Consider the following 25,266-nt stretch of genomic DNA (forward strand, 5'->3'; position numbering starts at 1 on the left):
GATGGCATCACTGACTCGATGGACATGAGTCTGAGTGAACTCTGGGCGTTGGTGATGGACAGCGAGGCCTGGCATGGTGTGATTTATGGGGTCGCAAAGAGTCAGACATGACTGAGCAACTGAACTGAACTGAACTGAACTGAAAGATGTCTGAAAGAGAATGAGCTGAGGTTCAAGAGATATTGATTACCCAAATCTTTGCATTTAGTAAGATTTTCTATTAACATTATGTTTTTATGTTTGCTAAGAAAATAGTTCAGAATTTTTCCACTTTGTTTATGAATCACATATAGTGTATAAAGTGTGCTTGCATACGATCTTCCACCTTGTTATTCAAACAACCCTTCTAGGTAGATAGATAACCTTGGCAGAAGCTTAGAGAGTAGGGTAGATACTGCTCTTAACTCTCCAACACTCAGTCTACTCTTTGTTCTAACTGGACCTTGATTTTGCTCAGGGCAGCAATTTGCCCTGTTTAAACTACAGCTAAGGATGGGCAGGTAGAACACTTTGGGCCCTGGACATGTAAGCTGAAAGTACTAGGTAGAGCTTTGGGAACAGCTCTATTAAAGGGCTCTGGTGTTTGCTTTTTGCCCTTCCCCTTGCAATGCCTGAAACACCAGTAAAATGCCAGAGGTGGAGCCGTATCTTGCAACCACGGAATGACAAGTATACCACATGCTGGGAAGACCAAATGGAAAGGAAAAGCCACTATACTGGGCCTTGTCTGCCTCCTCCTGGGCTATTAGATGAGGAAAACCTCTATATTGTTAAGCCACCATAGAAGGGCTCTTGTTCCGTGCAGCTAAACATACACCTTATACAAAGAACCTTAACAATCTGGTTATGACAGATCAAGGCTTAACCCCAGGTTTCTTGACTCTCTGTGTTGCCTCTCCATAAGCAGAATCCATACTCTGAATACCGTACAGACAGACATTTTAAATTTATGCTTTCTTTTTAACAAATAGCTCGCTTAAATGATCTGAGTCATAGCTATGATGCCAAGAGGGGAGTCTCTCACCATTCTTCTGTTTTTGGTTTCTTTAGCTTTTTAACATGTAACACTCAAGCACTTGCAAAATTTCTAAGACAAGAATGCCTTGGCTGCAGAAAAACAAACCTACGGTCATTTGACCAAAATTTCTCAAGACTACCTAAGGCAGAATTGACCATCTTCCCAGATTTAGCCATGGATGAGTTTTCTCTCTAGACTTTCTCACTGACTTAGTTATTAAAAAACAACAGAAGACTTCTGGTGTCTGGCTCCATGTATAAGGAGCTTGGAAGTCACCTCTCTCTCTTAACAACAAATAGGAATCAACAACTCTTCTTGGATTCATAAACCGCTGCACCCAAGATTGGAGAGACCAGCAGGGGAATACAGGGAAGTCTCAGAGACTTGCCAGCAGAAACCACCGCATGAAGCCCTGTACTAGGAAAAGAAAACCTGAACTGTGATTGACCAATTGCTGGAGTCTCCGTGAGGACAACTCTGAGAGTTCAACACTTCAGGGGGACACAGTCATGATGGAGGGCAGTCCTTACAATACTGTGAGATTTACTTGAAGGAGCTCTACCAGATTCCCACCATAAATACCAGAGAAAAGTCAGTTCAGGTCTCCGGAACAGAGTGGGTAAAAGAGCATTTTGAAATATGCCAGAGCACTACGTTCTTGCCCTCAGGGGAAACTAGTTACCAGAGTCTAACCTGCAAGTGCATCCTCAGAACCCAACTGACCTGGAGAGGGGAGATACTCAGCTTCAGACTCCTCCAGGCATCCACTATGGGAGAAGGGACTACTTGACTGCAACCCACTCTAGCCATCCTGTACCACCTACGTGGGGAGAAAAAGCTGAGAAACACTCATGAAGATCGCAGTCTAGAGGCACAGGCTCACCAAAACACTGAGTGAGACCTGATCATAGGATACATAGAATATTTCTTTTCCCTGAAAACTCATGACCACATTACTGAAAATCTATTTACAGCAGTTTCTTTTACTCACCACAATATGTCTGGCTATCAAGAAAAAATTACAAGGCTTGCCAAAAGAAAAAGAAAAAAAAAACCCACACGATTTTTAGAGACAGAGAACCAGAACCAGCATGGCTGGGAAGCTGGAACTAAAAGATAACAGAGCTCTCACAAAGGTTGGAATAATTTACCAAGCAAAAAGTCAAGGAGGACCCACACCTGAAGATCAATTCCAGAGGGATTAAGGATTTATCTGTGAAAAGCAAAATGTTAGAAGAAAATATAGGAGAACATCTTTCTGACTTCCAAACGGGGAAAGAGTTCTTAAGGCACAAAAGAGCTAATCACCAAAGGACAGACTGATAAATTTGCCTGCTCTACTATCAAGATTTTCTGTTTATCAAAGGTACAATAAAGAAAGCAGAAGACATACCAATATATGAGACAAGTTTGCAACATATGAAATCAACAAAAGATCAGTATTCAGATTATATAAAGACATGTTACAAATCAGTAAGAAAAGACAATGCAATAGGAAAATGATCAACAGATCTGACATACCATCCCAGAAGAGAATAATATGAATGGTGAATGAATGGTTTTCTTTCTTCCTTTCTGATCAGACTTTTATTTTCTCTTCTTACTTTATTGCATTGTTTAGAACTTCTAGTACTATGTTGAACAGGAGTTGTGAAAGAGAACATTCCTACCTCACTCCTAATCTTATGAGGAAAGGATTTAGTCTTCCACTGTTAAGTGTGCTGTTAGCTGCAAGTGTTTCATAGATTTAAAAAAAATCAATTTTAGAAAGTTTCCTTCTATTCCAATTTTTCTGAAACTTTTTTTTTTTATCATGAATGGGTGCTGAATATTGTCAAATGATTTTTCTGCTTCAATTAGTGTAATTGGGATACTTTTTCTAGGGACTGTTTATATGGTAGATTACACTGACTGCTTTTCATACTAAATGATCTTTGCATTGCTAGAATAAACATCACTTGATCACAATACATAATTATTTTTATATACTGCTGAATGCTATGTGCCAATATTTTGTTAAGGGATTTTGCATCCATCTTCATGAGAGTGATCAGTCTCTAGCTGTCTTGTTGTACTGTCTTTTTCAAGTTTAGTTATTAGAATTGCTTCTTATAATGAATTGAGAAGTGTTCCCTTCTCTGACATTTACTGGAAGAGATTTATAGAATTAATGTTTGTGAACCGTGAACTTTGAGATGTTCAAGCTGGTTTTAGAAAAGGCAGAGGAACCAGAGATCAAATTGCCAACATCTGCTGGATCATTGAAAAAGCAAGAGAATTCCAGAAAAACATCTATTTCTGCTTTATTGACTATGCCAAAGCCTTTGACTGTGTGGATCACAATAAACTGTGGAAACTTCTGAAAGAAATGGGAATACCAAACCACCTGACCTGCCTCTTGAGAAATCTGTATACAGGTCAGGAAGCAATAGTTAGAACTGGACATGAAACAACAGACTGGTTCCAAATAGGAAAAGGAGTTCGTCAAGGCTGTATATTGTCCCCCTGCTTATTTAACTTATATGCAAAGTACATCATGAGAAACCCTGGGCTGGATGAAGCACAAGCTGGAATCAAGATTGCCGGGAGAAATATCAATAACCTCAGATATGCAGATGACACCACCCTTATGGCAGAAAGTGAAGAAGAACTAAAGAGCTTCTTGATGAAAGTGAAAGAGGAGAGTGAAAAAGTGAGCTTAAAGCTCAACATTCAGAAAAGTAAGATCATGGCATCCGGTCCCATCACTTCATGGGAAATAGATGGGGAAACAGTGGAAACAGTGTCAGACTTTATTTTTCTGGGCTCCAAAATCCCTGCAGATGGTGACTGCAGCCATGAAATTAAAAGACGCTTACTCCTTGGAAGGAAAGTTATGACCAACCTAGACACCATATTCAAAAGCAGAGACATTACTTTGTCAACAAAGGTCCGTCTAGTCAAGGCTATGGTTTTTCCAGTGGTCATGTATGGATGTGAGAGGTGGACTATAAAGAAAGCTGAGTGCTGAAGAATTGATGCTTTTGAACTGTGGTGTTGGAGAAGACTCTTGAGAGTCCCTTGGACTGCAAGGAGATCCAACCAGTCCATCTTAGGAGAGATCAGTCCTGGGTGTTCATTGGAAGGACTGATGTTGAAGCTGAAACTCCAATACCTTGGCCACCTGATGTGAAGAGCTAATTCACTGGAAAAGACCCTGATGCTGGGAAAGATTGGGGGCAGGAGGAGACGGGGACGACAGAGGATGAGATGGTTGGATGGCATCACCAACTCAATGCACATGGGTTTGGGTGGACTCCAGGAGTTGGTGATGGGCAGGGAGGCCTGGCGTGCTGCAGTTCATGGGGTCGCAATGAGTTGGACACGACTGAGTGACTGAACTGAACTGAATTGAACTCCTTTAAATATTTGGTAGACTTTTCCAGTGAAATCTTCTGGAGCTTTCTGTTTGGCAAGTTTCTAAACTAATTCAATTTCCTTAGTTGTAAGGCTATTTAAATTATCTATCTCTTAACAACTTGCGATTGTGCTTTTCAGGAAGTTGGTCTGTTTTACATAAGTTGTGAAATTTGTGTGTGTAGACTTATTTGTCTGAAATATTCTTTTACTATTCTTTTGATGTCAGGAGGTCTATGGTGATATCTCCTTTTTGATACCAGATATTGGTAATTTGGAGAAGGAAATGGCAACCCACTCCAGTGTTGTTGCCTGGAGAATCCCAGGGACGGGGGAGCCTGGTGGGCTGCCGTCTATGGGGTCACACAGAGTCAAACATGACTGAAGTGACTTAGCAGTAGCAGCAGTAGCAGTTAGCATTGGTAATTTGGGGCTTTCCAGATGGCACAGTGGTAAAGAATCTGCCTGCCAAGGCAGGAGACACCGGAGACTCAGAGGATTCTATCCATGGGTTGGGAAGATTCCCTGGAGGAGGAAATGGCATCCTACTCCAGTATTCTTGCCTGGAGAATTCCATGGACAGCAGAGCCTGACGGGCTGCAATGGGGTTGCAAACAGTTGGACACAACTGAGCGCACAAGCATGCTTACGTGTAATGTGTCTTCTCTTTCTTTGATAGTGTTGCTAAAGATTGATCAATTTTGTCACCCTTTTCAAAGAAGCAGTTTTTTGCTTGATATATTTTCCTTATTATTTTTCTGTTTTCAGTTTCATTGGTTTCTGGTCTTATCTTTACTATGTTCTTCTTTATGTTTGTTTTGGGTTCATTTTGCTCTTTTTTTCCCCTATAGTTTCTTTTAAAAATTCATTTCTGGAAGTGGGAGCTTAGAGTATTGATTTGAGATTTTCCTCTTTTTAAAGTAAATATTTAGTGCTATAGATTTCCTCTCAGAACTGCTTTAGCTGAGTCTCACAAATTTTGATATATTGTATTTTCATTCACTTCAATGTATTTGCTTTTAAATTTCTTTGTGACTTCCTCTTTGACCCACAGATTACTTGGAAATTTGTTGGGGTTTTTTCCCCAAATGTTTAGAGAATTTCCTGTCATCTCTCTGTTACTGATTTCCATTTTGATTCCACTGTAATTCAGAGAATAATACACTCTTTATGATCTTGAGAGTTTAAAAAAATTTGTTGAAGCTAGTTTTAATGGTTTGTGGTGTATCTTGGCATATATTTTGTGGTGCTTGAAAAGAACATCTTTTCTGCTGTTGTTGGTTAGATTCTATAAATGTAAATTAGACCTAGTTGATTGGTAGTGTTGTGTTCATCTCCATGACTGCTAGTTTTCTATTTGTTCTATTAATTGCTGAGAGAGGTATATTGAGGCTTCCAATTCTAATTGTGGATTTGTCTATTCCAGCAGCTTTTGCAATTTTGTTTTACATATTTTGTTCTGTTGTTTGGTACACATTTAGGATTTGCATGCAAAATATGTATCTTTGCTGTCTTTTTGACTCTTCTGTCATTATGTAATGTCTCTCTCTGTTCTTGATCATTTTCTTTGCTTTGAAATCTTCTTTATCTGATTTTAGTATAATCACTCCTTCTTTCTTTTGATTAATGTTTGCAGGGTATATCCATCTTTTTACTTTCACCCTCTATACTATTTTATTTGAAGGTAGTGTCTTGTAGATATCATACAGTTGAATCATTTTTTTAGTCAACTGTGTTAATCTCCATCTAATAAATTATTTATTTAGACTATATTTAATGATAATCTTGAGCTAAAGTATGTCATTATATTATTTGTTTTCTGTATGTTCTCTATTTTCTTTTTCTTTATTTTAATTTTCTAATATTATTGTGGATACTTGAACATTTTCCAGAGTTCCATCCACAGTGTTTCTTTCAGTATAACTCTTTGTATAGCTTATTTAATAGTTGCTCTCCAAAAGATTTGTGGACACAGTGGGAGAAGAAGAGGGTGGGACGAATTGAGAGAGTAGCCTGGAAGCATATACATTAGTTCAGTTTAGTTCAGTTCAGTCACTCAGTCATGTCCGACTCCTTGCAACACCATGAATAGCAGCATGCCAGGCCTCCCTGTCCATCACCAACTCCCGGAGTTCACTCAGACTCACATCCATCGAGTCAGTGATGCCATCCAGCCATCTCATCCTCTGTCGTCCCCTTCTCCTCTTGCCCCCAATCTCTCCCAGCATCAGAGTCTTTTCCAATGAGTCAACTCTTTGCACGAGGTGGCCAAAGTACTGGAGTCTCAGCTCTAGCATCATTCCTTCCAAAGAACGCCCAGGACTGATCTCCTTCAGAATGGACTGGTTGGATCTCCTTGCAGTCCAAGGGACTCTCAAGAGTCTTCTCCAACACCACAGTTCAAAAGCATCAATTCTTCGGCACTCAGCCTTCTTCACAGTCCAACTCTCACATCCATACATGACCACTGGAAAAACCATAGCCTTGACTAGACGAACCTTTGTTGGCAAAGTAATGTCTCTGCTTTTGAATATGCTATCTAGGTTGGTCATAACTTTCCTTCCAAGGAGTAAGCGTCTTTTAATTTCATGGGTGCAGTCACCATCTGCAGGGATTTTGGAGCCCCCAAAAATAAAGTCTGACACTGTTTCCACTGTTTCCCCATCTATTTCCCATGAAGTGATGGGACTGGATGCCATGATCTTCGTTTTCTGAATGTTGAGTTTTAAGCTAACTTTTTCACTCTCCACTTTCACTTTCATCAAGAGGCTTTTGAGTTCCTCTTCACTTTCTGCCATAAGGGTGGTGTCATCTGCATATCTGAGGTTATTGATATTTCTCCCGGCAATCTTGATTCCAGCTTGTGCTTCTTCCAGTCCAGCATTTCTCATGATGTACTCTGCACATAAGTTAAATAAGCAGGGGGACAATATACAGCCTTGACGTACTCCTTTTCCTATTTGGAACCAGTCTCTTGTTCCATGTCCAGTTCTAACTGTTGCTTCCTGACCTGCATACAAATTTCCCACCACATGTTAAATAGATAACTAGTGGGAAGTTGCTGTATAACACAGGGAGCTTAAGCTGGTGTTCTGTGACAACCTAGAGGGGTGAGAGAGAGGTTCAAGAGGGAAGGGAGATATGTATACTTCTGGCTGATTCATGTTGTTGTACAGCAGAAGCCAACACAGCATTGTAAAACAATTATCCACCAATTAAAAATAAATTTAAAAAAAAGATAAATGGGTATATAACAAGGAAATTAAGATACCAGCATAAAATAAGAGGAAAAAGCCTTTTCACATTTGCTTTTCTACCGCTTTCCCAGTTCCATTTTCACTCCAGTCTAACAAAAGCATAAATAAAATTTACACATACATACACAAATTGCTCTTCATATTACATTAAATATACATAACTGAACAATGCATTGTTGTTGATGTTAAATCAGTTAAAGTAAACCCCTTACCTCCCTTTACATCCTTTTACTCTCCCTCTTTCTAAAATAATTTTAAAAAAATCTCCTTGCATTGAAAATCATATCAAGCAGTGTTATAATTTTTGCTTCAATCATCAAACCTAATTTTAAAAACTTAAGGAAAGTTTCAGAGAAGGCAATGGCACCCCACTCCAGTACTTTTGTCTAAAAAATCCTATGGATGGAGGAGCCTGGCAGGCTGCAGTCCGTGGGGTCACTAAGAGTTGGACACGACTGAGCGACTTCACTTTCACTTTTCACTTTCATGCATTGGAAAAGGAAATGGCAACCCACTCCAGTGTTCTTGCCTGGAGAATCCCAGGGACGGGGAAGCCTGGTGGGCTGCCGTCTATGGGGTTGCACAGAGTCGGACACAACTGAAGCGACTTAGCAGCAGCAGCAGCAGCAAGGAAAGTTTATTATACTTACTCCTACTTTTATTCTTTGTATTATTTTTTCTTCCTTCTTATTATTACAAGAACCTTCTTTTATCATTTCCTCTTTGTTTGGAGAATTTTCTTTAGCTATTTTCTAAAGATAAGCCTGCTGGTGACAAATTTCTATACTTTTCTTCAACTAAGACTTTTAATTTCCTCTTCATTTCTGAAGGATATTTTTACTGGATATAGAATTCTGGATTGACAGTTCTCTTTCAGCATTTGAAAAATATTCTGCCACTTCCTTCTGGCCTTCATGATTTCTAATGACAAATCCACTGTCATTCTAATTGTTTTCCCCCACAGATAAGATTCCATTTCTCTTGCTATTTTCAAGATCTTTTCCTTGACTTTATTTTTCATTAGTTTGGCTATAATATCTTAGTGTTGATTTCTTTGGGTTAATCTTGGTGGGATTTCAATCAACTTCTTGACAGTATAGGTCTGTGTTTTCTGCCAAATTTGGTAAACTTTCAGCCTAAAAAAATACCTTTTTAGCCTTGTTCTCTTTCTCTCCTTCCAGGATGCTGATGGTACATTTGCTAAACAATTTCCTGTTTGGGTGGTGGTGGGGAGGGGAGGTGGTAATTTCCAACATTTTATCTGTAAATTCACTGATTCTTTCCTCTGTCCCCTCCAGTCTACTGTTGAGACCATGAATTGAATTTTTTTTACTTCATTTATTACAATTTTCAATTTCTAGCAAACTGGAAAATGATAATAAAATTTCAAAAAGAACACAAAAAATCAAGCCCCCCCAAAATTTTTTTTTGAAGTTGCAAAAGGAAACAGCTGTCTTCCACTTCCTAAGAAGTAAACACTTTGATCAGTAGGTAAGGGGTCTTGCTTTCATTCAATAGCCCTCTGTTAGAACATGCTCTGGGGTTTTCTCTCCAGAACAATGTAGCTGTTCTGGGCATGACTACCTCCAGGAGACAAGACAAGCAGTGAGGTAGGAATAAGCAGTATTTCAGCAGTGTTTACCAGTGTTATGAAGTTTTCTTCTGACATTTTCAGTCCAACCCCACCTCATGTTACTTCAGTCCTTCAGCTCCCTCAGATCCTACACTCTGCATAGATTTTTATACTTTTCTGTCATCTGGCATACTTTTCCTCTGGCATCTGCTTGTTTACCTGGTCTCTTATCCACTTTTGCTTGCATTATGACATTTCATGCATGTGTGGGTTCCCTGACCCAGCTCCTTGACTGGTGGTGCTCTTGACCTAGCTAAGCACCACCTACACATTTCAATGGGTTTACTTTTATCAGCACTTATGTTGTTCTCCAAAGCTAATGGAATCCGGATCTTTCTTTCTTCTCTTCAAGTTGGGGGTGAAGGAGGCTGATTTTAAAACCCCATAGTCTCCTCTCTCTAGGATTCAGTTCTGTGAGATCACCAGCTGCTTTTGATACATGCTCCTTCCATCCCAAGCCCCACAACTAGAGGCAGGAAGGGAAATGGGTGGGAGGACAAATTAACACTGAAAAGCTTGATAAATACTAACAGCAAACACTAAAAATAACTAGGCAGAAGTAGTCTACTTTTAGGAATTTCATTTGTGCCTTTGTGTTGGGGGCGAGGAGGAGGGGGAGAGACAGTGCTGTGGAGACCGGGCTGGGGATGTTAATTCTCTGGAGGAGGAGGCACTAGGAGCTTCCTCAGGCAGACAGTACTACCCAACCCTCTCCCCAAAATAGCTCATTCTCTTTCTCAGCTTTCTCAGGCTTCTGCAGCTCTGCAAATGGTTCCCTCCCTGTGCTGCAAACAAGCATCCCTGCTCTTGCCAGCAGAGAGGAAAAGCAGCTAAGAGATTGCAGGCTGCTTTGCTTCTCAGCCTCACCCTCTCCCAATTGCAGACTATCCTGGCCATCTTTTGACTTTGGCTCCTGGAGATTAGAGGGTGATTGGAATCACAGTGAGTTGCCTACATATCAGCAAGTCCCCAGTATGCTAGGTGTGACATGGCAAAGTCATTAACTCCACATGACACAATCTGCATGGCAGAGACAGAAAATCACAGACTAGGAATTTTACGTGTCCCCAGAAATGCTGTCTAGGACTGGCAGCCAATGTCACTTCTAAGACTGTGCAGTGGATAAATGACCCTGATCATTCATTCCGTGGCTAAGATCTCATGATTTAACAAAATGAAGGAGAGAAAGTCTGTTTAGTTCTGTTTCTGTCATTTTTCCCTTCCCTAGCGAGAAATTCAATTATGTTATGAATCAATATGGATCACTAGAGCTGGAGGAAAGGACAATGTGAGGGAAATAAATGGTTCCTGCTTAGATGAATTACATGCAGTTTTGAGCTCTGCATCGTATCTGTCCTGTGCAACCAGCAAAAAAGGGAGTATCTCAAGCCTGAGTTTTTCCCCTACTGCTCCCCTAACCCCTCCATCATACCACACACTCTCAATAGCACAGTTGGACAGCAAAAAAGAAATAAAAAGTGTTTCTTTCTCCTCCCTGCTCTCAAAGTTTCCACCTCTTTGTCCATCAACCCCTCCTTCAGTCATGACTTGGATGGAGAAGGAGCCTCCTCCATGCAAAGGTTGATCTCTCTATTTATGTCCACATTCTCTCCCCACCTCCCAGCATCATCCACAGCTTGATCCATCCCTTAATCCCCTTCACTCCTCTTATATGGAGTGATGCTACTCAAGATGCTACTTCCTTCATCTCCTTCTCTGAAGCTGAAAAAGCTTCAACCTCTCTAATCTTATAAATCTGCCTTCTAGTTCGTTACACTTTACCAACCCATTTCTCACCTCCTCTTCTTTATCATGCTTCCTAAAAGAAGGATCTACACTGATTATTTCCAAATCCATTCCTTTATTTACTGCTTAACCCACAAAATCAGACCTTCATCTGCCTTCTTCAAAGTGCCTAATGACTTCCAGGTTGCCAAATGCAATGACCTTGTTCTTTCTGCTTAGCTCTCATGAATCCCACTCTGCACTCTGATGCCATGATGGTATAACATCCTAGCTTTCCTAGGACCTATCTGTCCATTCCTAGGCTCTTCCACTATCTCGTCTCCTGAACATCCATAAACATGGGCAATCCCCATAGTCTAGGGTTTCCAGATTTAATAAATAAAAATATAGACTGCCCAGTTAAATATGAATTTCAGATCAGCAATGAATAAATATGTCCTAAATATTTCATGAGATAGTCTTATACTAAAACATTATTCCTTTAACCAAGCATCCTCTATTTTACAGACAACTCCACAGTATTTGTTTCTTTAATGCTCATCTCCACAAATTTCCTCCCTCATTGATGCTTTCTATGCCCTTGTCTTCATGATTATCTTATCTCAGATCATTTCTAAACCTTCATCTCTAGCACCAATGCCCCCTCCCCCACTTTCTCCCTCTCTCTCTTCATCTGATATGTTTCTCTGTTTTGCCTTTGATATTATATAGCATTTTCAGTTCATTATACATAACACTGAACTTATTTTAGACCTCAAATCTACTTCTCTACCTGGCTTCTCTATCTCTAGTAATATCTTCTCCAGCCTTCTAATCACCTCAGCCTTAAATCTAGTAGCCTTCCTAGTCAACTGGATGAATCTTAGTCAATTTTACCCTCACCAGCTTTCTTAGATCTTTCTTCCCATTTCCATGGATACTGCTAACTTGTAGTCATTTCAGTATGACTACAAATCACCCAGGCTATCCAGGTTATTGAAATCACCTTCTGATTAGTCCCCCTAATTCTATTCTCACTCACCTTTCATCTCTTCACAAACTGTCACTCAGTTAACATCCTAATTAAAGTGCCAATATGGATATGCTACTTTCTTGGTCAAGGAAGCTTCCTGCTGGTTCCTGGTTAAAGTTCAAGTTCCCTAGCCAGCATTTAGGGACACCTATGAGTTGACTTTTCTCCCCTTACCTCCTGTGGTCACCTCTATGCACTCTAACCTCAAGGCATATCAGAACACATTGTTAGGGCCTTCCTATCAGTTTGCTTACACTTCAGTTCAGTTTAGTCGCTCAGTCGTGTCCGACTCCTTGCAACATGATGAATCGCAGCACGCCAGGCCTCCCTGTCCATCACCAACTCCCGGAGTTCACTCAGACTCACGTCCATCGAGTCAGTGATGCCATCCAGCCATCTCATCCTCTGTTGTCCCCTTCTCTTCCTGCCACCAATCCCTCCCAGCATCAGAGTATTTTCCAATGAGTCAACTCGTCGCATGAGGTGGCCAAAGTACTGGAGTTTCCGCTTTAGCATCATTCCTTCCAAAGAACACCCAGGGCTGATCTCCTTCAGAATGGACTGGTTGGATCTCCTTGTAGTCCAAGGGACTCTCAAGAGTCTTCTCCAACACCACAGTTCAAAAGCATCAATTCTTCAGCGCTCAGCCTTCTTCACAGTCCAACTCTCACATCCATACATGACCACAGGAAAAACCATAGCCTTGACTAGACAGACCTTTGTTGGCAAAGTAATGTCTCTGCTTTTGAATATGCTATCTAGGTTGGTCATAACTTTCTTTCCAAGGAGTAAGCGTCTTTTAATTTTATGGCTGCAGTCACCATCTTACACTTAGTAGACTATTTGAGGGCAACTCTTGCAGTTTCTGCATAAATATATGCTCACTACATGCTTGTTTAATTTGTGAAGTATTAGTTGCTCTGTCGTGTTTGACTCTTTGCGACACCATGGACTATAGTCTGCCAGGCTCCTCTGTCCATGGAATTCTCCAGGCAAGAATACTGGAGTGGGTAGCCATTCCCTTCTCCAGGGAATCTCCCTGACCCAGGGATTGAACCCAGGTCCCCTGCATTGAATTTGTGAAGTCAGTTCTAAATTATATACATCAACAGGATGAAGTGATTAAATCTACAAATCACTTATATGATAATGCAAGTGGATGTACTTTTCCACAAACCCATTGCTGGCTTACTTTAAATATGGGTGATGTCAAGCTTTCATAAGCATCTCATATCCTTTGATGTCAAGTCACAGCTGGATTTTGATAGGACTCCAGGGCAGAGACTGACACAGACCCCATCCACTCTCGCTCTCAGCAGCTTCTCTTGATTTACTTTTTAAACTGAATTCTTCCCCATTTCTCTCTTTTATTACACATGGAAAGTTATAATATTCTCTGTAAACATCTTTGAATTCTATTACATATATCTCCAAATAACTACATATTCTAAATTGCTGCCAACCCCACATGCTGCTTCAAAAACATCTGAGCACTTTAATAATTTAAATCAGGGGTCTTCTATGGGCCAGATAATAAACATTTTCAGCTTTGCAGTCTCTGCTGCAACTACTCAATTTGCTATTGTGTCAGAAGGCAGCCTTGTTGACACAAAAACAAATGAGCCAGTCTGTACACCAATAAAACTTTACCTACAAAAACAGGCAGCCGGCATGTGGGTCATTGTCTGCCAACTCCAAACCTAAATCAAGCTTCTGGTGAACAATTGACTTCATACTTTCTTTACAAACTCTTTCATTGTGGTCACTTGATTAGAAAGAACAGTAGAATTTCACTTGATATGGTCTTTTCTTTTTCACAAGGTTACAGTTAAACCAAATTCAGGACCCTGGTTGAGGGAGGCGACATAAGAAGTGGGCACTGGAAGCTCTCTCTGAGACACTCCCCCCAGCCCTGTGGATACTACCCCAGGATGGGGGCAGAACAAGGCCAATGGACTGAGAAACTCACTCTCCTTGGGCACATATTTTCAGGGGGCACCAAAAAGCTTAGTAATCAAAATAAATGTTTTAATGCAATATTTTAAAAAATCAACATTATTTTCAATTGATGTTTTGTTTATCATAGACTTTTTTCTTTTTCTGCATTAGTTTTGATTTTTAAAAATATTGCATTGGGATTTCCCTGGTGGTCCAGTGGTTAAGACTCCATGCTCCCAATGCAGGGGACCTGGGTTCAATCCCTGGTCAGGAAACCAGATCCCACATGCTGCAGCTAAGACCTGGCACAGCCAAATAAAACATACACACACACACACATTGTATTAGGCATTATTTATCTCGACTATGAACTTTCATGGGTATATGGTGTCCTCTTTAATTTGGTGCCAGAACGAGTGCCCTACCCATCCTCTTGCCCATTCCTCAGCACCAGCTCCATGTCACCCTGTGCATGTATTATCAGCACCCCTCCTCCTTTCAGAGAACAATGTACATCTATTTAATGTTGCCTTTGGACTAGATCATTCCTCTGAGTAGCTTTGACACCAGTTTGGTTATGGACTTGCCTCAGATACAGACAGGTTTGAAGCATATGGACACTCTTGTACCAGATTCTTTAGAGTCACTTCTTGAGGAACATGTTAAAGTGAAAAGGGAATTAAAGTTTTATAAAACACACACTAAGTCCCAAGTGACACTAGCGTAAGGAACTTCATAATTGTTCATGGCAAGTCAATGTGGTTTTGTAGACATTCTTTTGTATGAATAAGGAAATGGAGGCTCAATAAACCAAGATTACTGAAAGTATTAAAGCCAGGTAGAAGCTTCCTGCTAAATCGTGTCCGACTCTTGAGACCCCATGGGTCTCGTCAAGAAGCTAACACTGTGGACATGGCACTTTCTTGCCTTCCAGCCTTACGTTTGCACAGAACCTCACTCATGTATAGAGACAGTTCCAGTGCTTCACCTCATTTGAGCTTCATGATAATCCTGGGAGATAAAAGTTTCATATTTAAGACATGCTAGTACAGACTCACCAATTCTATCGTATTGGGCATATTCAGAAAGGTTAAGTAATATAACCCAAGTGAAGTGAAGTCGCTCAGTCATGTCCAACTCTTTGCTACCCCATGGACTGTAGCCCACCAGGCTTCTCTGTCCATGGGATTTTCCAGGCAAGAGTACTGGAGTGGGCTGTCATTTCCTTCCCCAGGGGATCTTCCTGACCCAGGGATCAAACCCAGGTCTCCTGCATTGCAGGCAGACACTTTACCCGCTGAGCCACCAGGGAAGCCCAATATATAACCCAAGGTCACCAGCTAATAAGTGTCAAAACTAGAATTATAAATGCAGGTCATCTGAGGCCTGGTGAGTTTCGTTACATTTCCCCTACTATAGAGAAGTATATCCAGTATACGTATCTTTGACCTAATACCACCCATATTTATATCACAGAGAAAACACAAAAGGAATAATATCTGGGACTAGAAATTTTCATAGAAGGAAACTTGCACATAAGGGAAGGAGCCTAAGTATTGAGTGATATCTACTCTGATAAGGAAGTCCTGAGATAAATAGGGGATTGGGTCAAGAAACAACAGTTAGAACCAGACATGGGACAACAGACTGGTTCAAAATTGAATAAGGAGTACATCAAGGCTATATACTGTCACCCTGTTCATTTAACTTCTACGCAGAGCACATCATGTGAAACGCCAGGCTGGATCAATCACAAGCTGGAATCAAGATTGCTGGGAGAAATATCAATAACCTCAGATATGAGCTGTCACTCTAATGGCAGGAAGTGAAAAGGAACTAAAAAGCCTCTTGATGAGGGTGAAAGAGGAGAGTGAAAAAAACTGGCTTAAAACCCAACATTCAAAATACTAAGATCATGACATCTGGTCCCATAACTTCATGGCAAATAGATGAGGAAAAAGTGGAAGCAATGACAGATTTTATTTTCTTGGGCTCCAAAATCACTGTGGATGGTAACTGCAGCCATAAAATTAAAAGATGATTGCCTCTTGGAAGAAAAGCCATGACAAACATAGACAGCATATTAAAAAGCAGACACATCACTTTGCTGACAAAGGTGCATATAGTCAAAGATATGATTTTTCCAGTAGTCATGCACAGATATGAGAATTGGACCATAAAGAAGGCTAAGCGCCAAAGAATTGATACTTTTGAATTGTGGTGCTGGAGAAGACTCTTGAGAGTCCCTCGGGCAACAATGAGATGAAACCAGTCAATCCTAAAGAAAATCAACCCTGAATATTCATTGGAAGGACTGATGGTAGCTCAGTTGGTAAAGAATCTGCCTGTAGTGCAGGAGACCTGGGTTCGATCCCCGGGTCAAGAAGATCCCCTGGAGAAGGAAATGGCAACCCACTTCAGTATTCTTGCCTGGAGAATTCCATGGACAGAGGAGCCTGGTGGGCTACAGTCCATGGGTTCTCAAGAGTCGGACACGATTTAACAACAAAACCACTACCACCAAAGCTGAAGTTCCAATACTTTGGCCACCTGAATCAAAGAGCTGACTCTTTGGAAAAGACCCTGATGCTGGAAAGACTGAAGGCAGGAGGAGAAGCGGGCAACAGAGGATGAGATATTTGGACGGCATCACTGATTCAATGGACATGAACTTGAGGAAATTCCAGGAGATAGTGAAGGACAGGAAAGCCTGGCATGCTGCAGTCCATGGGGTCACAAAGAGTCAAACACAACTTAGTGACTGAACAACAACAGAAGATGGAGGCATGAAAAGGCTCAGAAGGACAAGGCCAACTTTGGCCTGCTTCACCACTTCACAAAGGGTCATCCTCTTGGTGCTAAGAACTGTTAAAATTGTAATTAAAGCAACTTCTGCTCAAACTCCCCAGCCTTTCTGGATTCTATGGATCAAGAAAGCCAAAGAACCGCTTCCAGTTCCCATTTGTCCCAGGTGCCACCATGATTTTGTGATCAGAAGGAGCGTCATCTGAACACAGGGCACTGAGGAAACCATTAGGATGGGAGAGAGGGATTGGACCAAAGGGAAGATAGGATGCAGGAGCAGAGGAGAAGAACAGGAGCTATGAGGACATCATTTCCAACCCAGTGCTGGGGAGAAAAGTGGCAGGCGCTCCATTTTGGAAAGAAATCACATTTCATGTTACTCCAGGCAACTTCCAGCGAGGCATCAACCCTCATGAGAAGTCACATCTGGTACTGTATCTCTGTAATGAGATGTACAATGCACACTTTCAAGCATTTTAAGTGCTTGAATGTGCAAAGCTTCACAGTTGGTCACAGGTTCATAACAGCTATGTGCCTCTTTCACTGGGGAGCCACCACACCATGCTGGGATTCCACAGGGCAGCATGGCTTCCCCATTCTTCAAAATAGAGCTGCTCCAAGAATCCTCTGGCAGTTTTAACTACACAAGAATAGAAAACACCCCAGGCAGAGTGTGAGAGACTAATCTTGTAAACAGCAGGATGGCAAGGTAAAAATAAGAATGAAAAGAAAACATACAGCTTTTTTTTTTTTAATTGCTTTTACAAGGACAATAAGATGGGAATAAATTCAGCCTCATATATCTGGAACAAAAGCTCAGAGAAGTGTTAAATCACAAGCTAGGTGGCTGCAGGAACTTGCAATGATCCATTCCAATCTGCTGACTCAACCCTTTTGGCAGCAGGCTTGATGTAACAGACTCCCCTTTCAGTTTTATAAGCTTGGGTTTTTTGTTTGTTTGTTTGTTTGTTTCCTTTTCTTTCATGCACAACAACCAACATTTTTAAGGCTGTTGCAACTTTCCTAAGTCACATCTTTCTTGGTCTCTGACCCCACAAACAATGTTGCTTCGGAGAAAGAACCACAAACCACAGTATTTCCATCTTTCATTGGACCGAGTCATCCTTGCATGCAGGGAAAACACATTCTCATACCTGTACTGAGTCTTGTGTTGCTAGATGAGGTAGCATAGCAAAACGCCAGCATCTCCTATCCTTTTAATCTTTCTACCAACAATTAAGTACCCAGCATGTGCTCTCAACAGTGACCTGGGGATAACAGGGATGAACTGTCAGAAGCTGGCTTTGAGGACCATACAGTCCGATGGAGGAGGGAGACTCAGAAGCAGACAGTTAAGAGAAGGGGTGAAGATACCTGCACCTCCACTCTATAATGATGTTGGGCATGCGTTCCACTCAGACTTTTTCTACTCTCTAACACATTGCTTCCAGGCCAAAAAAAAATGCCTCTGCAGACCAACAGATCAGTGGATCAGGTATCAGTGGGTAAACAAGCACAGATACTGGACACTCACATTCTCCTATGATGCAAGGAGGTGCTTCCCAGGAAGCTCTCCTGCATCCTCCTCCACCTACATCATTGCCTTGATCAACACACCTCTTCTCAGCCTCAGATGCCTTGCTTGGACTTACACTCCTCCCTTTCTTAAGTTATTATTATCACTGCCACCCATGCCATGCATATATACTATATGCCCCAAATGGCCCACACATTAACTCATTGAATTTTCATGACCTCCTTGGGCTTTGTTATCCTGGAGTTATAAATGAAGGAAATGATCTCCAGAAAATTTCAGAAACTTATGCAAGGCTACACAGCTAAAGAGTAGAACAACTGAGATTATAAGCCAGAACTGTGTGATCAGAAAGACTCTTAAACAGTACACTGGTGTGCTCCATAGGTGCATGTGGTCCAACTGCCCTGCTAGGTCGTTTATGCTATAAGAACAGAGATCAACATTTCTATTCTTTTAACAGTCCCTAGTCTGGGTACACCTATAAACAAGCAGAGTAGGCATCTTCCTGTGTGGTGTTACTTTAGGGAGGCCAGACGAGGATGGGTTAAAAATATCTTCACTGTTGCTTATCACAGTGCCTGGGATTTCACCACTGGAGATACGTTACTTTGGGTCTTGACATCTTTCTGGTTTTCAGGATTTCTCTATTAGACAAGATGGCCCTAGGAAGTGTCATACTCAGCTGAGACCTCAGGGCCTCAGAGAATGAGCCACAGGAGAGATGCCTAGAAAGGAGCTTGGGATCTGAGAATGGCAAAGTGGTCCTGAGAGGAGAATGAGAGGACCAAAGTCTGGGGTGATTGTTTTGCTTGGTTGACCCCACCTCTGTAGCCCCCAGTACAGGATGAGGCAATTAGAACATATGTTAAGTCTCCTGATTTGAGGAAACACTGTTCTGAGCAGCTTTAAGAGTTGGAGGCATGGGGTATGGTGGTAGGTGGTCATCAAGTGCTAACGACCCGGAGCACTGTGAAGACACAAAAAGACAAGAAGGCAGAATCCTTGCCCTCAAAGAGCCAACAGTCTCTTTTGGAGAGAAAAAGTATCCATAGCAAAGAATTGGTAAATAAGACAAGACAGGAATGACCAAGAACAGAATCCACGTGTGACAGGAAACTCAGGGAAAGGAGAGCTCAGTGTGGGAGGGGTGGTGTGGGCACCACACAAGGCCTCAAGGGCAGTACTAAATAAAGAGATACAATGAATGAGTTGCCTGTCTTATGCCAAAAGAAGACCCAGATGATCATAACTAATTGCTACCTCGGTACTCCCCAACAAGGAAATCCAGCTTGTATTTGATCACCGTAATGCAAAATGATGTTAAGATGGTCTAGAAACAAAACAGATATAATGTACAGAGACATTATTTAGAAAATATTCTACTTCAAGTTAAACTCAGGTCTTTTTAAAAAGATCTAACGGTTGCTTCTATCATATTACTAAAAAATCCAGAATTTCAGTAATAGGTGAAAGTACCAGATTTATATATTACGATAAATGGTGAATAAATCTGAAATCATATGGCAAGACTAAATCCCTCTAAAACTGGGAGAAAGAGATCTGATGATCACACAGGCTAACAACATTGGCAAATTCCAAGACCTTCCCCTAGCTTCAGCTCTGATAAGAGCGCTTTATCCTGTGACCTTCCAGTCAAAGACAAATGATCTTCTTCTGAGCTTGCATTTAATACTTCCTTATTTTGTGTCCTATTTTTTTAAAAGGGTTCCTTTATTTAATTCCTACAAAGAAAACAACTTCAAGGGAGAAAGGAAGGAAGCAAGCAAGCACACTTTGACCTTTATTTGCTAAATGAGTTATTTTCCCAATAGCTACAAGTGATTATGTTCTCACCATTCTGAATAACAACTCTTTGTACCCCTTGGCATAGGAGAACCAACAGCTACAGCCTAAGGCGTGGTTGTGAGTGAGCAGAAAAAAGAAACACAGGCAGAAAAAGACTTGAAAAGGAGGTGAAGGGTGGGGGAGGGGCCACAGGAAATCATTTCTCTTAGGAGTTTCTTAGCTAAATTATTGCAATACATAGTTTCATGTCAACTTGGCTGCTAATGGGCTTCATTGCCTGTTTTCTTCAAGGTAGCTGCATATCTGAGACATAAACAGCAAAGGTCTCTGGTTCAGTCCACTAATAGGTTTGCATTAACCTCTGTGGAGGTGCACAGTCATCCTATTGTCCAAACCCACAATTTGGATGCAGGGTCTAGCAAAGGATGCTTGCGTTTTATTTCCAGATGCAAGCAGCAGCTTGGCAAATGTAGTTCCAATGGCTAAATGTTAGGATTTCTAGGACATTTTGGTGTTACAAGGAGCCATCAGGGGAAAAAAAATTTGAGTTCCTGAAAATCTGGGTGGTGATTAAAACGCTGACGCCAAATGACAATAGCAGAATTTCTGTATTTAATGTTTTATAAGAAAAGGATTCAGAACCCATAAGAAGAAATCAGTGAAAATGGATATTTAATACATTTAAAATATACAAATGTCTAAGCATCATGTAAAATGTAAAAATTATAAATTAAACAGTTGTTGTTCAGTCACTCAGTGGTGTCCAACTTTTTGTTACCCCATGGACTGCAGCACACCAGGCCTCTCTGTCCCTCACCATCTCCCAAAGTTTGCCCAAGTTCATGCCCATTGCATCAGTGATGCCATCCAACCATCTTATCCTCTGACATCCTCTTCTCTTCTCCTGATTGGGGTAGTTTTAATTTTTTCATATGGTAAATTATACAGTACAATCCTATTAATAATTATTAGTAGGCAGAACTTAAAAACATAAGTATTAAGAAACTAAACAGTCTCAAAAATGAAGAAAATTAAGTCATGAAATGTTGAAAATGAGATCATATTTTTGGACGTTCATAATGAGAGTTCTCAAAGCACATAAATGTTGTTGCCACTGAGAACATATTTTTATGCAAATTTCTTCACTGCTAAGGAAAAAAAAAAAAAAAAAAAACCTACCCCAATTAGGAAAATAGTGATGTATTTATGAGCTATCTCCAAATATTTTTCTCTGACTCCTTCATCTTCAAATACTCCTCAAAACTTAGAAATATTTCTCCAAGTTAAACATAATGTTGTGTATTTGTGTGGGGAAGCTAAATTTATTTAGTTACCTCAAGTTGTAGTTTACTTGAAGGCAAGAAGCAAGCATTTCTGATTTGTTCTCTTATTTAGTTTGCTCATATTCTCTTATTTAGTTTGCCCAGCTGCCTGTGTCTGTGTCTGTGCCTGTCTGTCTCTGCCTGTGTCTACTTCCTGTTGCAGTGGACACACCCTAAAGTGACTGCCCAGTGAGTTGCAGTCACTAGGATAATCCTTTCCCCTTGAGTACAAGCACCACCTATGCTCCCAGCCTGACTTGCCCCGGCCAATAGAACACTGCAAAGCCAGAGGGGATAGTCACTCCCCGATAAGGTTACATTATGCAAGTCTCTGCCCTAGCAGACTGGAGTCCAAGATCCTCCTGCTGGTTTCGAAGTGAGTAGCCATGTTGTGATAGGGCCTGTGAGAGGCAAACAGCCACATGGCCAGGAACCTTGAGTGATACCTGGGAGATGAAAGCACCCCAGGTGCCAGCTAGCAAGAAAACAAGGGACCTCAATCCTACAACCTCAAGTGAATCCCACCAACAACCGCACAAACCAAGAAGAAGGAAAAAAAAAAAGCTTCTAAAAGGAACACAGCCTACTTGTTGCGGGAAAGAGAGTGGGGTACGAGAGGATGGTCACATCCCAGGTCACATCTGAGTCCCTGGGAGAGCTGCCAAGTGTGAGTTCTTGGCTTCAAACAGGCCATCTCATAAGGCAAGAGATGGCAAGGTGTGGGATTATCTGTTTTTATAGGGGCGGGTATTTCTTAGGCTAATGAGTGGGAGGAGTATTCCAGCTATTTGGGAAAAGGGGTGGGGATTTCCAAAAATTGGGCCACTGCCCATTTTTTGACCTTTATGGTTGGCCTTGGAATGAGCATGGCGCCTGTGGGTGTGTCATCTAGCTTGCTGATGTGTAACGGAGGAAGTTGACTTGTCCGCCATCTTGGACCTATTTGGTTCTATTCAGTTTATGATGTGTTCTTGGATTATGTCATTCCTTTAATGGTTGCGCCCTGCCCCCTTCTTGTCTCATGGCCAACATCTTGATTATAACTTTACAAGACCCTAAGCAGAGGACCCAGCTAAGATACACTCAGATTCTAGATCCATAGAAACTGTGGTATAGGAATTATATATTGTTTCAAACCACTACATTTGTGGAAATTTGTCATGCTACAATATATAACTAATGCAAATATGATAATCTACTTCAAACTCCAATAACAACTATTCTCACAAAAAAGGTTTGTGTTGCTAGTGCTATTTTCTTTCTCCATTAGAGGAGAGAATATAACTGAATGCTTTATAGATGTGTACATCTCTATTTTAATTCAAAACTTTAATGCAGAATATAATTCTCCATGTATGAGTCTCAAAACATAAATTAGTTGAATTCAACATTTTAAAAAATACCATTGTCTTGGGACTTGAAAATTGAAGAGTATGCCCTCCCAAATCACTTCATTATTTTTTTTAAACAAAGATTTTATTTTTAAAAGTTCAGAAGTGCAAAATTATTGTGAAGCTAATAGAGAATTACTGTATACCCCACTCCTAGTTTCCACTGTTATTGTATCTTATATTGGGGTGGTACATTTTTCACAATTAGTGAATAAATATTGAAAATTATTATTAACTTGTAATAGCTTCCCTGGTGGCTCAGACGGTAAAGCATCTGCCTGGAATGCGGGAGACCCAGGTTTGATCCCTGGGTTGGGAAGATCCCCTGGAGAAGGAAATGGCACCCCACTCCAGTACTCTTGCCTGGAAAACCCCATGGATGGAGAAGCCTGGTAGGCTACAGTCCATGGGGTTGCAAAGAGTCGGACATGACTGAACAACTTCACCTTCTTTCACTTTCATTATTAACTAAACTTTATTCACATTTCCTTAGTCTCCGCCTCATGTCCTTTCTCTGTTCCCAGAGTCCATCTAAGACACCACCTTACAGGCAGCTTTCCAGTTTCCTTAGACTTCTCTTGGCTGTGGCAGTTTCTCAAACTTTCTTTGTTTTTGATGAGCTTGGCAATTTTGAAGGAGACTGGCCAAATGTTTTGTAGGATGCACCTCGATTGAAAATTGTCTTGTGTTTTTCTCATGATTAGACTGGGGGGTAATATGTTTTGAGAGGAAGATCACAGAGGTCAAGTGCCATTCTCATCACATCCTGTGAAGGATACCTACTATTAATATGATATATCACTGTCAATGTTACCTTGATTTCCTGGCTTGAGGTAGTGTTTGTCAAGTTTCTCTGTTGAACTGTTGCTGTTTAGTCACTAAGTCATGTCTGACTCTTTTGTGACCCCATGAACTTGTAGCCTTCCGGGTTTCTCTGTCCATGAGACGTCCCAGGCAAGAATACTGGAGTGGGTAGCCATTTCCTACCCAGGGGATCTTCCCAACCCAGGGACTGAACCTGCATCTCTTGTGTCTCCTGCATTGGTAGGCAGATTCTTTACCACTGAGCTACCTGGGAAGCCCCTACTGTGAGTTACCCTTTTTTAAAAAAAACTTCCTGTTTCTATACTGTACTCTTTGGAAGAAAAAAACTATGTGTAGCTCCATGCAGAGTTATGCTTTACCTCCTAGAAAACAGAGTATCTACATGCACTATTTGGAGAGATTTGTCTATTTCCCTCATATATTTACCCAATCATTTATTTACACCAGAATAGATAGGTATGAGGTTTGGGTTAGACCTCAATATTGCTTATTTATTTTGCGGCTCACACTGTTCCTGCTTTGGCTGATGGGAGTGCCTTAGATCGGTTCCTACAACCTTTCCACACACTGTTGCCATAGTCACCTTTATGAGATTTGGGGTCTGTTTTCATCTTTTCTCTTTTAGCACTTCCTTACTTCCTGGCACTATAAGACAATCCAGGCTTTTTGTGCATATTTCTCGCCCCAGCCCTCGGTCATTTCTCTGATTCTTTTTATGGGAAATAATATTGAAACAAAGATTTGAGTGGCAGGTATATTTATTGCTCCTAGGGCATCATTGCTTCTAAGGTCAAGCCAGTTTTTCAGTCTCTAAATCTGGAACCTCGGAATATCCCTATATGCTTAATATATTTTAATTTATTCAACAAACATTTCATAAAGATTACTATTATGCCAGGTATTAATTTAAGCACTTTATAAATATTTATAATCACCTCGTAATATTTATAAAAACTTTGAGGTTCTTGTAATAACCTTATAACGACAACAAAAGAGGTAGATTATAAACCCCACTTTGTGAATGGAAAACCCTGGGCCCTGAACAGTTTGGACCTGTGCTCAAAGTCACACAGCTGGCAAGTGGCAGGGACAGTATCCGAACCCAGCACCTGGCTCCAGCTTTAGGGCACTAACCAGTGCAGCACACTGCCTCACACTGCCGAGAACCTCACAGAGCATAAAAAGTGATGAATTAATGAATCCATCAGTCCATTCTCCTGCCAATTTCTATCATGTGCCCATTAGGTGCTAAACTCTCTGCTAGATGTTAATTGGTGCCGAAAGCCATTTGAGACACTTCTTGGGCTATGGCCCAATTTAAAACAGAAGAAGAGGCTGTTGTAATGTGCCTCTTGAGAGGATTCTGGCAGCTGCCTGTGATGAAGATGGTACATAAAAACCACTCCACTTGGTGGCTGCAAATATACTTTATTATGCTACAGGCAATAGTCAAGGGTGATAACCAGTACTTTTTGTAATTTAATTTCTATCCATTTCTATCCTATTCACAAAGTTTACAGAGGAGGTTTATTATCTTTCCTATATATGAAACTTCCATATTTGAATAAAACTGTTTCTGG

The 25,266-nt window shown here is 40.9% G+C and overlaps 1 protein-coding gene across 1 annotated transcript in view; it reads right to left on the minus strand.

Annotated features, from left to right (window-relative positions):
- NCALD (neurocalcin delta) overlaps positions 1–25,266 on the minus strand; it is a 357,058-nt gene that overhangs the window by 199,989 nt on the left and 131,803 nt on the right. The window lies entirely within an intron of this gene.

The sequence above is a fragment of the Bubalus bubalis genome, chromosome 15 (assembly GCF_019923935.1).
Source record: "Bubalus bubalis isolate 160015118507 breed Murrah chromosome 15, NDDB_SH_1, whole genome shotgun sequence".
NCBI classification, from domain to species: Eukaryota; Metazoa; Chordata; class Mammalia; order Artiodactyla; family Bovidae; genus Bubalus; species Bubalus bubalis.